At 45.2% G+C, this 11996-nt stretch overlaps 1 protein-coding gene across 6 annotated transcripts in view; it reads right to left on the bottom strand.

Moving 5' to 3' along the window:
• Nucleotides 1–5838, bottom strand: part of LOC141983077 (zinc finger MYM-type protein 1-like) — an 84455-nt gene extending 78617 nt beyond the window's left edge. For 5 of the 6 annotated variants that reach the window (XR_012638288.1, XR_012638291.1, XR_012638289.1 and 2 more), the window contains exon 1: nt 3752–4036. The gene's annotated coding sequence lies outside the window, so the exon portion shown is untranslated. Of the gene's footprint in view, nt 1–3751; nt 4119–5789 lie in introns of those variants that run through there. The other variant, XM_074945787.1, reaches the window with a different exon arrangement.
• Between the last annotated feature and the right edge of the window lie 6158 nt (nt 5839–11996).

The following is an 11996-nucleotide window of genomic DNA, read 5'->3' on the forward strand; positions in this document are numbered from 1 at the left end:
GGTGGGGAGAGAGAAAGTTGAGTTTTGCATTAGAACACTTTGTGCAGGAATTTATTAGTTAATAATCAATTAAGACAGCAGCTTTTCTCATAAGATCACTGTGAAATATTGCTGAGTAGTGGCTTACCTCAGACAGGTGTTTCTCTCACTGGTTTCAGTGACTGTAAAGAATAGCTTCATTCTCTTAATGGATTTAAATGCAAACCGTGCTTAACTGTCAGCTTCATTTTTTATACCTAGCTAGTTTAATTTGGGCTCTCATATTTTATTAAATAGGCAGTCAAACATTCTGCTTATTTTCCCTCTTCCCTGATCGCATCAGTAACTTTTTATTAGGCACTTCACAGTACCTCTTTTTCAAAAGTGTGCAATAGCAAATGTGACTATCAGCATCCAGTGGGCACCAAACACAATTTCATAAGCAAAAATATTTAACACGGAGTTAAGGTTGTAGTAACTCAGCACTGTCTGTGCTCCTCGTACCCTTTCAGAATGTGATAATTCCCAAAACATCTGAAAAACCAAGAAATGCAGCACTAAGGTCCTCTTACAAGACATGTAGCATTACATGAGAAAAACAAGAAATGCATCATTAAGATGACATTTCCCATACAACACGAGCTCTGCCCATTTTGATCCCTACCTAAGAAGTCTCTGGGGAGATCACAGCACCTCAGCCATCACTTAGCCATTTTGAGAAGTGTGATCTCTGCAAACCAGCAACACATATTCCACAGCTCATGGTGCAGCACCGAGCACTGTGGGACTCTACTGGATTGTATGACCTGGGGACTGCTGAATTGGAGTTGGGTTAGGCACAAAGATATGGCAGCTTTGCTTAGAAAGGGGTAAGGTCCTGTTCTTGTCCCAGTTCCTATTGCCAAGCCCAAAGGAGCAGAATATTACAGAAGTTTGTTACGTTTCTATTGCCTCCTCGTGTTCTTTACTATTTACAGTAATTTTGTGGTCTAAGCATCAAGTATGAAGTACTTACAATAGATTCCCTTAAATCATGAGTTCAAATCTCCATGGGGTCAGCTCAGACCTTTATTTTTTCAAAGCAGATGAGTTTCGTGCAATTTTCTTGATAATGGTTTGAAGAGGAAACCTCAAAACCAGGCATCTCACAGGGACAGCAGAGCTCTCTAGACACTTTCTGTGTAATAGCAGAAATTACAGTGCCCTGATGAGTTAGTCCGGGGCTAAAATTCCTCCTCACTGCAAAAAGGTAGTCCTTTGGACTCATGCCACAGCACTTTTACAAAGGCTGGGATTCCTTTGTAGAGTTTATCAGAAGGCTCTGGAATTCTCTGGGATGAAGGGCAGGCTCAGAACAAAATTATTGGTTCTATCCCTCCTACCAGGATGAGCCATTCTGCAGAATAACCTTTCTCACTTGAGGCAGTGAGTGGGATTCAAGTGATTGTGCAGTAAATCAGAACAAGGAGTAATGGTCTCAAGTTGCAGTGGGGAAGGTTTAAGTTGGATATTAGGAAAAACTTTTTCACTAGGAGGGTGATGAAGCACTGGAATGGGTTACCTAAGGAGGTGGTGGAATCTCCTTCCTTAGAGGTTTTCAAGGTCAGGCTTGACAAAGCCCTGGCTGGGAGGATTTAGTTGGGGATTGGTCCTGCTTTGAGCAGGGGGTTAGACTAGATGACCTCCTGAGGTCCCTTCCAACCCTGATATTCAATGATTCTATGATTCAGCTATACCTAGACAAACATAAATCCACTCCCTCATCTTTTAGGTGACTCAGAGTCCTGCAGTGAGTTTCTATGAGTGACCTGAATTATTCCCTCACCCTAAAAAAGGAGTTGCTTCCAGAACCGTTTGCTCTAAACAAGAGTTGCTAATGCATTTTTACTTAGCATAATTTCTTGGTCTTGTAGTCTCAGTTAAATCCTTTGACCATCAATACAGGAAATGAACTCTCCACTCAAATACAGCAGTCATCATTGACTGTATGAACTGCAAGTTATTGAAAGAGAAGGGAAATTCAAAGTTGTTTTTGAGTAGCAGCCACGTTAGTCTGTATCCGCAAAAAGAACAGGAGTACTTGTGGCACCTTAGAAACTAACAAATTTATTAGTTGTTTTTGTCACCAAATCTAGTCCTCTGCCTCATCTTCAGGATTTCTCTCTGCCTTTCAGCCAGGGACTAGGTTATTCCTTCTGCGTTGCTTCTGCCATCCTTATGGTCAGAAGTCAGTTTTCCTTCTCTAATAGATATTCCACCAATGATTTAGGAATTCTACCATGATTTCAACAATTTCCATCCCACTATCAACCTCAGCCTGGACCAGTCCACACAAGAGATCCACTTCCTGGACACTACAGTGCTAATAAGCGATGGTCACATAAACACCACCCTATACCAGAAACCTACTGACTGCTATTCCTACCTACATGCCTCCAGCTTTCATCCAGACCACACCACACGATCCATTGTCTACAGCCAAGCTCTACGATACAACCGCATTTGCTCCAACCCGTCAGACACCTATAAGATCTCTATCAAACGTTCTTACAACTACTATACCCACCTGCTGAAGTGAAGAAACAGATTGACAGAGCCAGAAGAGTACCCAGAAGTCACCTACTACAGAAGAGGCCCAAAAAAGAAAGTAACCGAATGCCACTAGCCGTCACCTTCAGCCCCCAACTAAAACCTCTCCAGCGCATCATCAAGGATCTACAACCTATCCTGAAGGACGATCCCTCACTCTCACAGATCTTGGGAGACAGGCTTAGAGACAGCCCCCCAACCTGAAGCAAATACTCACCAGCAACCACACACCACACAACAGAACCACTAACCCAGGAACCTATCCTTGCAACAAAGCCCGTTGCCAACTGTGTCCACATATCTATTCAGGGGACACCATCATAGAACCTAATCACATCAGCCACACTATCAGAGGCTTGTTCACCTGCACATCTACCAATGTCATATATGCCATCATGTGCCAGCAATGCCCCTCTGCCATGTACATTGGCCAAACTGGACAGTATCTACGTAAAAGAATAAATAGACACAAATCAGACGTCAAGAATTATAACATTCAAAAACCAGTCGGAGAACACTTCAATCTCCCTGGTCACTCATTACAGACCTAAAATTGTCAATACTACAACAAAAAAACTTCAAAAACAGACTCCAACGAGAAACTGCTGAATTGGAATTAATTTGCAAACTGGACACCATTAAATGAGGCTTGAATAAAGACTGGGAGTGGATGCGTCATTACACAAAGTAAAACTATTTCCCCATGCTTATTTTTCCCTCTACTGTTACTCACACCCTCTTGTCAACTGTTGGAAATGGGCCATCCTGATTATCACTACAAAAGATGGTTTTTTTGTTTTTTTCTTCCTGCTGATAATAGCTCACCTTAACTGATCACTCTCGTTATAGTGGGTATGGCAACACCCATTTTTTCATGTTCTCTGTGTCTGTGTGTGTATATATATATATCTTCCTACTGTATTTTCCACTGAATGTATCCGATGAAGTGGGTTTTAGCCCACGAAAGCTTATGCTCAAATAAATTTGTTAGTCTCTAAGGTGCCACAAGTACTCCTCATTCTTTTTGCACCATACTTGTCACTCATTGCAAAGTCAGTTTGCCTTCATTAAAAACAGAGAGAAAAAATAACCAAATAAAGTTAAGTAAACATAACTACTCCCCAGACTAATGTATCACTAAAAGGGATAGAGCTTTAAGTTATAAATATGAAATAATACCTACAGCATGGCTGCAAAGTTCTGTCTCTGACCCTCTTCTTTGGGCAAAGCTGCCTCATAATGAATCCTTATGGTATTTGTTTCGCAGGCAGTTGCAGCCACAGTTTCTGGTTAGTCCAGCTCCCTTTCTCCTTAGCATGTGACGGTCTTTTTTTGAATCCATACCTACCACTCTTTCTTATGGGCTAGTTTAGACCAGTTTCTAAAATACGTTTGTACCATTATCTCACACCAGTTCAAATCTGTTTGGAAGGTGGCTCATCATTCTCTCTCCTGTCCTCAGGGCTGTTATCTCAATAACAAACTGTGCAGCCGCTTGTCTGTCTGGCATGCGAGGTATAACAGTAGCCATATATGGGAAGATGTAACTGCTGGACGAAGTAGATATTTTTACATTAGGCACACCCTGTTTTTTCCAGTTTGCACAACCTTACCAGCACAAGTTATTCCTACAGAACACTCTTTACAACTCAAATGTCTTACTAGGTCAGTTTCTCATTGTTATCCTAATCAATGAGATCAAAGACAGGCACTAAAGGATAAGAAAAAACACCCCCTTGTAAAGCAGTATATTATACAGCTTATAATACAGTGTTAGAACTTGAGTCTTGATAGAGATGGAAAGCAACTTTTCCCCTTTCCTCTAATTTACAGCTATCTCTTCACCTCCCCCATGATCAATTTAAAATATCTGCCTAAATTTAGATGATTAGCTATTCAGACTAGGCTTTCTCTTATTTGTCTGAAAAGGGTGTGTGCCATCAGGGGTGCTGGAACTAGGGACGATGGGGGTGTGGCAGCACCCCCGGACTTGAAGTTGTTTCCATCATATTCAGGGTTTACAGTTTTGTTCAATGACTTTCAGTGCCCCACACTATAAAAATTGTTCGAATGCCACTGTGTGCTGCACTATAAATAACAATTCTTTGCCACACACCCCCAGCAAGCTAAATGAGAGGTGTGTATTACACTCCAGCTTGGTGCTGCTAGTTTGTGACTTTATAGGCTTGTGACACAAGCCTCACAGCAGCTTTTAGTTAGATTATACACAAGCGGAGGTGATAAGATACAGTGGGCAAGTCTCTTGGCTGGGAAGCTCATTCTTTGAATTCAGATGGGTGAGTGAAAACAGAGGGAAGCAGCTGCTGCACATGTGGCACTCTCTTGTGCATACCCTCCCCCACAAGCATTAAAACCCACAGTTAAGATATTGCATAAAACTTGCTGCAGTGAAAACAAATTCTGTCTCAGAGGGAACAACACCTCTTCCTCCTACTGGATCAACTGCTGGATTGTATTTGCTTTTTTAGATTCGTAAGACCTCTCCAGGGCATCATCTGGATTGTATTTGCTTTTTTAGATTCCTTATACACTGACATTACAACAGTGTTGAGGGCACCCAGTTGAGAATCCAATTTCAATATAGCTGTGCCCCATTTTATCATGTCATTTTAGCATGGCTAGGATACTGTTTCATTTGCAAGGAGTGAAGCTGAATGCAGATTAAGATGAACAAGTAGAATTTTATTAAACGGTCTGCACTGCTCTGTTGGACTGCATTGCTTCCAGCTTAACTCCCTGCAATCCCTGTTTTTCTGAGGGAAAAATCTCTGACAACTGTGTACTGGGTGCACATGCACCTACAGTGGAATGGACATGTACAATCACTCAAAGAAGAATGCTAACTGATATTGTTGGTGATTTTATATAAGTGATTGAAAATGTTTAGGATAAGGTTTTTATATTGTTTCCCCTCATCCATATGGACTTTGGTATTTTTCAGTATGGAGTCGAATTTCCATTTTGTCCCCAAAGGTGGAAAATTAAGGTGCGAAAGCTGTGGCACGAGGGGTGGTTCAAACCAGTTGCAACTGACTTGTAACTGCCATCCCCTCAGAACTTTCCCGCCACTCACTCCTTATAAGGAACTGTGCCACGTCGTCACGGGGCTGTCCGTCCAGGAAGCAGCCGTGCGTGGTTGGGCTTTTGCGCGGGTCTCCGGATCAAGAGCTGTGAAGGATCCTGTGACATTATTGACTTACCTGCCATCCAGGGTCCTTTGGTCCACCAGCCAGCAACTTCAGTCTAGCAGCCGAGACCCAGTGTTCCTCCCCAAAGGCCAGCATTTGGCTGAGGGTAGAAGGTCGTGGACCCACCACTCACTACCATCCGACCTGACCATAGAGGACATCTGATTAGCAGTAGGCTATACTGGGGATTTGTTATATTCTTGTTGCCAAGAGGGAGGGGTCTGAGCTTGGGTCTGAGCTTCAAGCTCCTTAGTTGCAGTCCGCCGTTTGCTGAGTTTTATGCGTTTATGTGTGTTCTCTTTCATGTAACCAATCCTTAATACACTACTTACCTGTTTCAAAAGTAACTTTTGTCTCTCCTCCTCTTTCCTACACCACACTTGTGAGGGAGAGTGGGACACAGTAGCTGCTTCCTCAGGTGACAGACCCTGATAACAAGACCAAGAACCTGTACCCGTAAAACAGAAACAGAGAGGCATATTGCGGTTCATTTAGTTTTGATTTTCCCTGGTTACAGTTGTGGCGACCGCGGCAGGACTTGTTTGGGAGTAGCTAACCCACTCAGGTCCTGTTGGGAATTTCTGTTGGTTTGTTTTTAAGTTGCAACAGTGACTGCTTTGACAGTCCATAGACTCGGGGAGAGAACTTCTTTGGATACTGTGGGTGAGCACATATCTTGTGGCCCCACAGGAGACTGGCCTGAAAAGCCGAAGTAGCTCCATGGTGGGTGAGGTGCGTCCACAGGGGGCTGGAGTTGAGGCTGAAAACCTCAGCGAGATCCAGCTACCACCCTTCCCATTCCCTTGGGGCAATCAGGGCCTTTGGGATCTCCGAAAAGGATTTTCTATTACAGGGCGGGAAAACTCCCAGATCCTTTTCGGGGATCCCAAAGGCCCTGATTGCCCCAAGGGAATGGGAAGGGTGGTAGCTGGATCTCGCTGAGGTTTTCAGCCTCAACTCCAGCCCCCTGCGGACGCACCTCACCCACCATGGAGCTACTTCGGCTTTTCAGGCCGGTCTCCTGTGGGGCCACAAGATATGTGCTCACCCGCAGTATCCGAAGAAGTTCCCTCCCCGAGTCTATGGACCGTCAAAGCAGTCGGGTCTAGTGGTTCCAGAGGGCGTGCACTGGTTTACCACTACCTGTTTTCCTGGTAACAGACTGATCAGGAAAGCAGGTAGTGGTAAACCAGTGGACCCCCTCTGGAACCACTAGTATCTGACTGGTATAAGCTAGATACGGCGTGGTGCATTTGCCCAAAAAGCTGCCTACCTCTTTCAGCAGTTTTGACTCTCCTAAAGGGACTTTGTGCTGCATTGTTGTGGCTTTGACTTTCCCAAGGGAGCCTTGTGCTGCCTTTTGACTTTTGCCTACTAGCCGGTTGTTGGGTAAGCAATCAAGCAACCGAATAGCACCACCAGGACGCAGCAGGTCTTCAGCCTTCTGGGGTGGAACAAGCTGAGCAATAAAAATAACATTGAATACAGTGTGGCTTTGTTTGGAAAGAATCAGAACCCCTGGAGTGAGGAGTTCCTGGCAGGGGAAGACTCCCTACAAAAACTATCCCAGCTACGGAAAAGATACAAAATCTGTAAACCGATTCCTAAAAGAAAGGCACAGAAACACGCCTTGCTGTATGGCCTGGCCATGGTCGGCTGAGAGCTGAACTGCCAGGTGCAGCTGCTGAAGCAGCAGACGGAGACGACTCTGGCAGAAAAGCAAGATCTAAAACAAGACTTTGAAAAGCAGGCTGCTCAACAACAAGCAGCAACTGCTTCAGTGACCAACCTAACTAACCAGGTCACACAGTTGGAGGAACAGCTAAAAAGCCTCAATACCCAGCTTATAGCTGCTGAAAGAGAGAGTGAGATCAAGGCGAAAGAGCTAGAGGAGTCGCAGGCCATTGTGTGGCAGCTCTTAAAAGAGGTCCAGCGGGCCAGGGAAGGTGGTACAGTGGATCATGCGGTATGTCAGCACTGCATCAATAAGCTACAAAAACAACTGCAGTTATCTAGGGGAATGATTAATGCTATCGAATCTAACCCCCAACTGGATTCATCATGGGTAATAAATACTGAGTCTGACTAAGACTCAGAAAACAGAGATCCACCACCGCAGTACTCCATTGCGGGTGGGCCCACACCCTCAGCACCCATCTGCTATGAGGAGCCAAGTCAGGAGCACCTCCTTTTGCTCCAGTGGTAACAACGGTAACTCAATATGGCCCTAATTGGGCCTCAGAGACCAAATACGAAATAAAAGCTCTGACTCCCGAACAAATGAGAGGTTTTGGAAAGCAAATGGATCTGTTAAATAAAGACACTGTTCTGAACTGGTTGGCCAGGTTAAGTGCCACTCCTAAGTTGAGTAAGGAGGATACCGTGGCCATAATGAGAGAATGCATGTCATTAGAGGACTATAATGCACTGCCACAGAGTATGATGTTGGACCCACATGGTGAATTGGCTCAAGTGTATGCAAGTGTGGTAAAACTGTATTTCCTTTGTGACAATGTTATGGGTAAAGCATATTCTGAAAAACGATTGCCAGCTGAGAGACCAGAAAAGTATATGCTAAGAAAAAAACTGTTGTATTGGTTGGCAGGCTTGGGTCCAATAATAAATGGTACTGTGCAATATAATAATCCTGAATTTAGAGACCTATATATGCAAGGTTTGTCTCTGGCCATGAGCCCTGTTAATATGCAGGTAACACATCTGCTGGAATTAGAGGCCAGATCTCGGGAAGTGCATGAATTACAACAAGTGGCACACCCCGGAGCTGAAAAGAAGGTGGCTGCTTTAAACACTGCAACTCAGGGTAACCGAAATAATAATAAGAAAAATGTGGGTTACAAAGGAAAGCAGCATACCAACTAGAGGCAGACAGAAAGAATGTTTAGTGGGACTTCTGAGGAAGTGAGGACACTCAGAAGGCTGTTATTCAAGAGGTTATGCAAATACGAGCCCTATGACAGTTTAGATGGGCTGCCCACAGAAGAAATTTTCCGCAGGTTAGCAAGGCATGAAAGTGCTAATGGGGATGTTGAAAGCTGGGTCAGTACCAGTAGCAAGAATCACCAGCTCCTCAGAATGCTCTCTGAGAAAGCTGAGCTTTCTAACCCCCAGGTTTTGTTGCCAAGGGAGGGGTATATTAGGTCTGAGCTTCAAGCTCCTTAGTTGCAGTCCACTGTTTGCTGAGTTTTATGTGTTTACTTGTGGTTTTCCCCTTACCTCTTTCATATAACCAACCCTTAATACACTACTTACCTGTTTCAAACATAACTTTTGTCTCTCCTCCTCTTTCCTACACCACACTTGTGAGGGAGGGTGGGACACAGTAGCTGCTTCCTCAGGTAATATACCCTGATAACAAGACCAAGAACCTGTACCTGTAAAACAGAAACAGAGAGGCATATTGGGGTTCATTTAGTTTTGATTTTCCCTGGTTACAATATTAATATAAAAAAAAAAAAGGATTAAGTGAACCACAATCCAGCAAAATCATTAACTTTCCCTCACAAATGATACTGAAACTTAGTGATGCTATCACTCCTTCTATATTTATAAAAAGATATGTTAATAGAATCCATGTTTAAAAATGAGTTTGGCTTAACACAGGTTGCTTGCACTGTGACTGGGCAATATGAACTAGGATAAAACATATTCAACTCATTTTGGAAAGCTATTTATGAGACTATCTATAAGCCTTTTGACTTTAATGGGCCAAGAGTTCCAAAAATAAATGTTTCCATTGACTGAGGCCATGTCTACACTGTGGCATTAAGTCGACATATGCTGTGTTATGTCTAATTTATAATGTGTGTATCTTTACTACTGAGCCCATTCCACTGACCTAAAGGGCTTCTAAAAATCAAGAGGGCAGGAAAGCATGCAGGGAACAAGAATGTAACATGCAAGAGGACATGTTGCGGCTTATAGGGGAGCAAAGAGACATGTTGAGGCATCTGGCTGAGGTTCAGGAAAGCCTGCTAGATCTTAGAATCCCGCTGCACCCAATGATGTACCAGCTGCCCTCCTCACCAAGTTCCATATCCTCCTCTCCCAGACATCCTAGAATGCGCCAGGGGATGGTTCATGGAGCAGAAGGCTCTCCTTCCCACAGGTTTGATTGCTAGGCAGTGGAACTGTAATAAGCTATGTGTCCTTGCCCCTCCCCGCCCCTATGTTATCAGGCCCTTAGACCCGGGTTGTCTTTGTTATTCATTGCTGTCTCTGTTCAGTGTTTGTTAACATAATAAAAATGCATGGATTGAGGACAAGAGGCTCTTTATTCACTGTGCACACTGTGGTTGGTGGGGGTTTAGTTTACAGGGCAGTACATGCAAGAAAGGGGGCAGCTTGGTAAGGAACAACACACAGAACTGTCACATCAGTGTTAGGTCATTCATGAAACTGGTTTTCAAAGCATCTCAGCGTGCTCTTATTATTGCCCTGGTGTCTGGCTGCTCATAATTAGCAGCCAGGCGATCTGCCTTAGCCCCCTACCCCACCAGAAACTTTTCCCCCTTACCTTCACAGATATTATGGAGCACACAGTGAGAAGCAACAACAATGGGAATATTATTTTCGTCTAACCTAGCGAGTAATCTGCGCCAGCGCCCCTTTAGATATCCAAAGGCACATTCTACTACTATTCTGCACTTGCTAAGCCTATGGTTGAACTGCTCCTTACTGCTGTCCAGGCTGCCTGTGTACCGCTTCATGAGCGGTGGGAGCAAGGGGTAGGCTGGGTCTCCAAGGATAACTATTGGCATTTCAATGTCACCAACGGTAATTTTCCGGTATGGGAAGAAAGTTCCTTCTTGCAGCTTTCTGAAGAGACCAGAGTTCCTAAAGATGCAAGCCTTGTACCTTTCCCGACCATCCCACGTTGATGTCGATGATCCACTAGTGCTTGCAACACCACTGAGAAGTACCCCTTGCAGTTTATATACTCTTTGGCAAGGTGGTCTGGTGCCCACTTTAATTCCACTTCATAGACTGTGGGACTGGCCATATTGGTGATGACTAGTGGTCGCACCCACCATGGCTGGGTAGGTAAAGTGCTCCATTACAAACATGTCTGCTGTTTTGGCTATTTTTTCCAAGAAATGACTCATCCATCTCCTCATGTCTGTGGGGAAAACAAAAGATAGAGTAACCACAAAACTAGAAGAAACTGGTTTGAGTGAGCATAAAGCTTGTATTGACAGGAGAGGAGAGTTTATAAGAAAACAAGAGACTTTGGCTGTCTACACTACTGTTTATGTCAGCAGAACTTATGTTGCTCAGGGCTGTGAATAAACTAGAGGTGAAAGTAAGCCGGTCCAGTCTGGTCTGGTGTACCGGTAAGAGCCAGTGCACTGTACTGGACCGGCTTCCCCAGGCAGCGATTTAAAGGGCCTGGGTCTCCCAGCAGCGGCTGGAGTCCCAGGCCCTTTAAATTGCTGCCAGAGCCCCACTGCTGGAGTTCCCGGGTAGTGGAGGTGGCTGGGAGGCCCGGGGCTCCGTCAGCGATTTAAAGGGCCTGGGGCGGTAGCAGCAGCAAGAGCTTTGGGCCCTTTAAATTGCTGCCGGAGCCCAGTGGTGGGGCTCCCGTGGTGATTTAAAGGGCCCAGGGCTCCCAGCCGCTGCTACCGCAGTGGAGCCCTGGACCCTTTACATCTCCGCCAGAGCCCCGAGCCCCAAGCCCTGGGATAGTGGAGGCAGCCGGGAACCCCTGGGGTTCCTTCGGCAATTTAAAGGGCCCGGGGCTCTGCTGCGGTAGCGGCGGCCAGAAGCCCTGGGCCCTTTAAATCACCTTCGGAGCCCTTTAAATGGCCCCTGAGCCCTGGGGCTCCCAGTGGTCTCCACAGCTGGTAGCTCCAGCAGTGATTTAAAGGGCTGGGGCTCCTAGCCCCCTTTACTGCAGCCGGAGCCCCGGGCCCTTTAAATTTTGATTTGAAGGGCCTGGGGCTCTAAAGGCCCTGCCTCTTCCGGTTGAGGCCCCGCCCCTGCTCAGGACTCCGGTGTACCGGTAAGTCCTTTAAATTACTTTCATCCCTGGAATAAATCATCCCGAGTGACAGAAGTTACACCAACATAAGCGTCGGTACGGATAGCACTATGTTGGCGGGAGAAGCTCTGACGCTCATTTTATTATGCCACTGGGAGAGCTCTTTCCTGTCTGCATAGAGAGCCTCTTCACCAGATGCGTTACACCACTACACGTGTAGA

This window comes from Natator depressus, chromosome 2 (genome assembly GCF_965152275.1).
Source record: "Natator depressus isolate rNatDep1 chromosome 2, rNatDep2.hap1, whole genome shotgun sequence".
Taxonomy (NCBI): Eukaryota; Metazoa; Chordata; order Testudines; family Cheloniidae; genus Natator; species Natator depressus.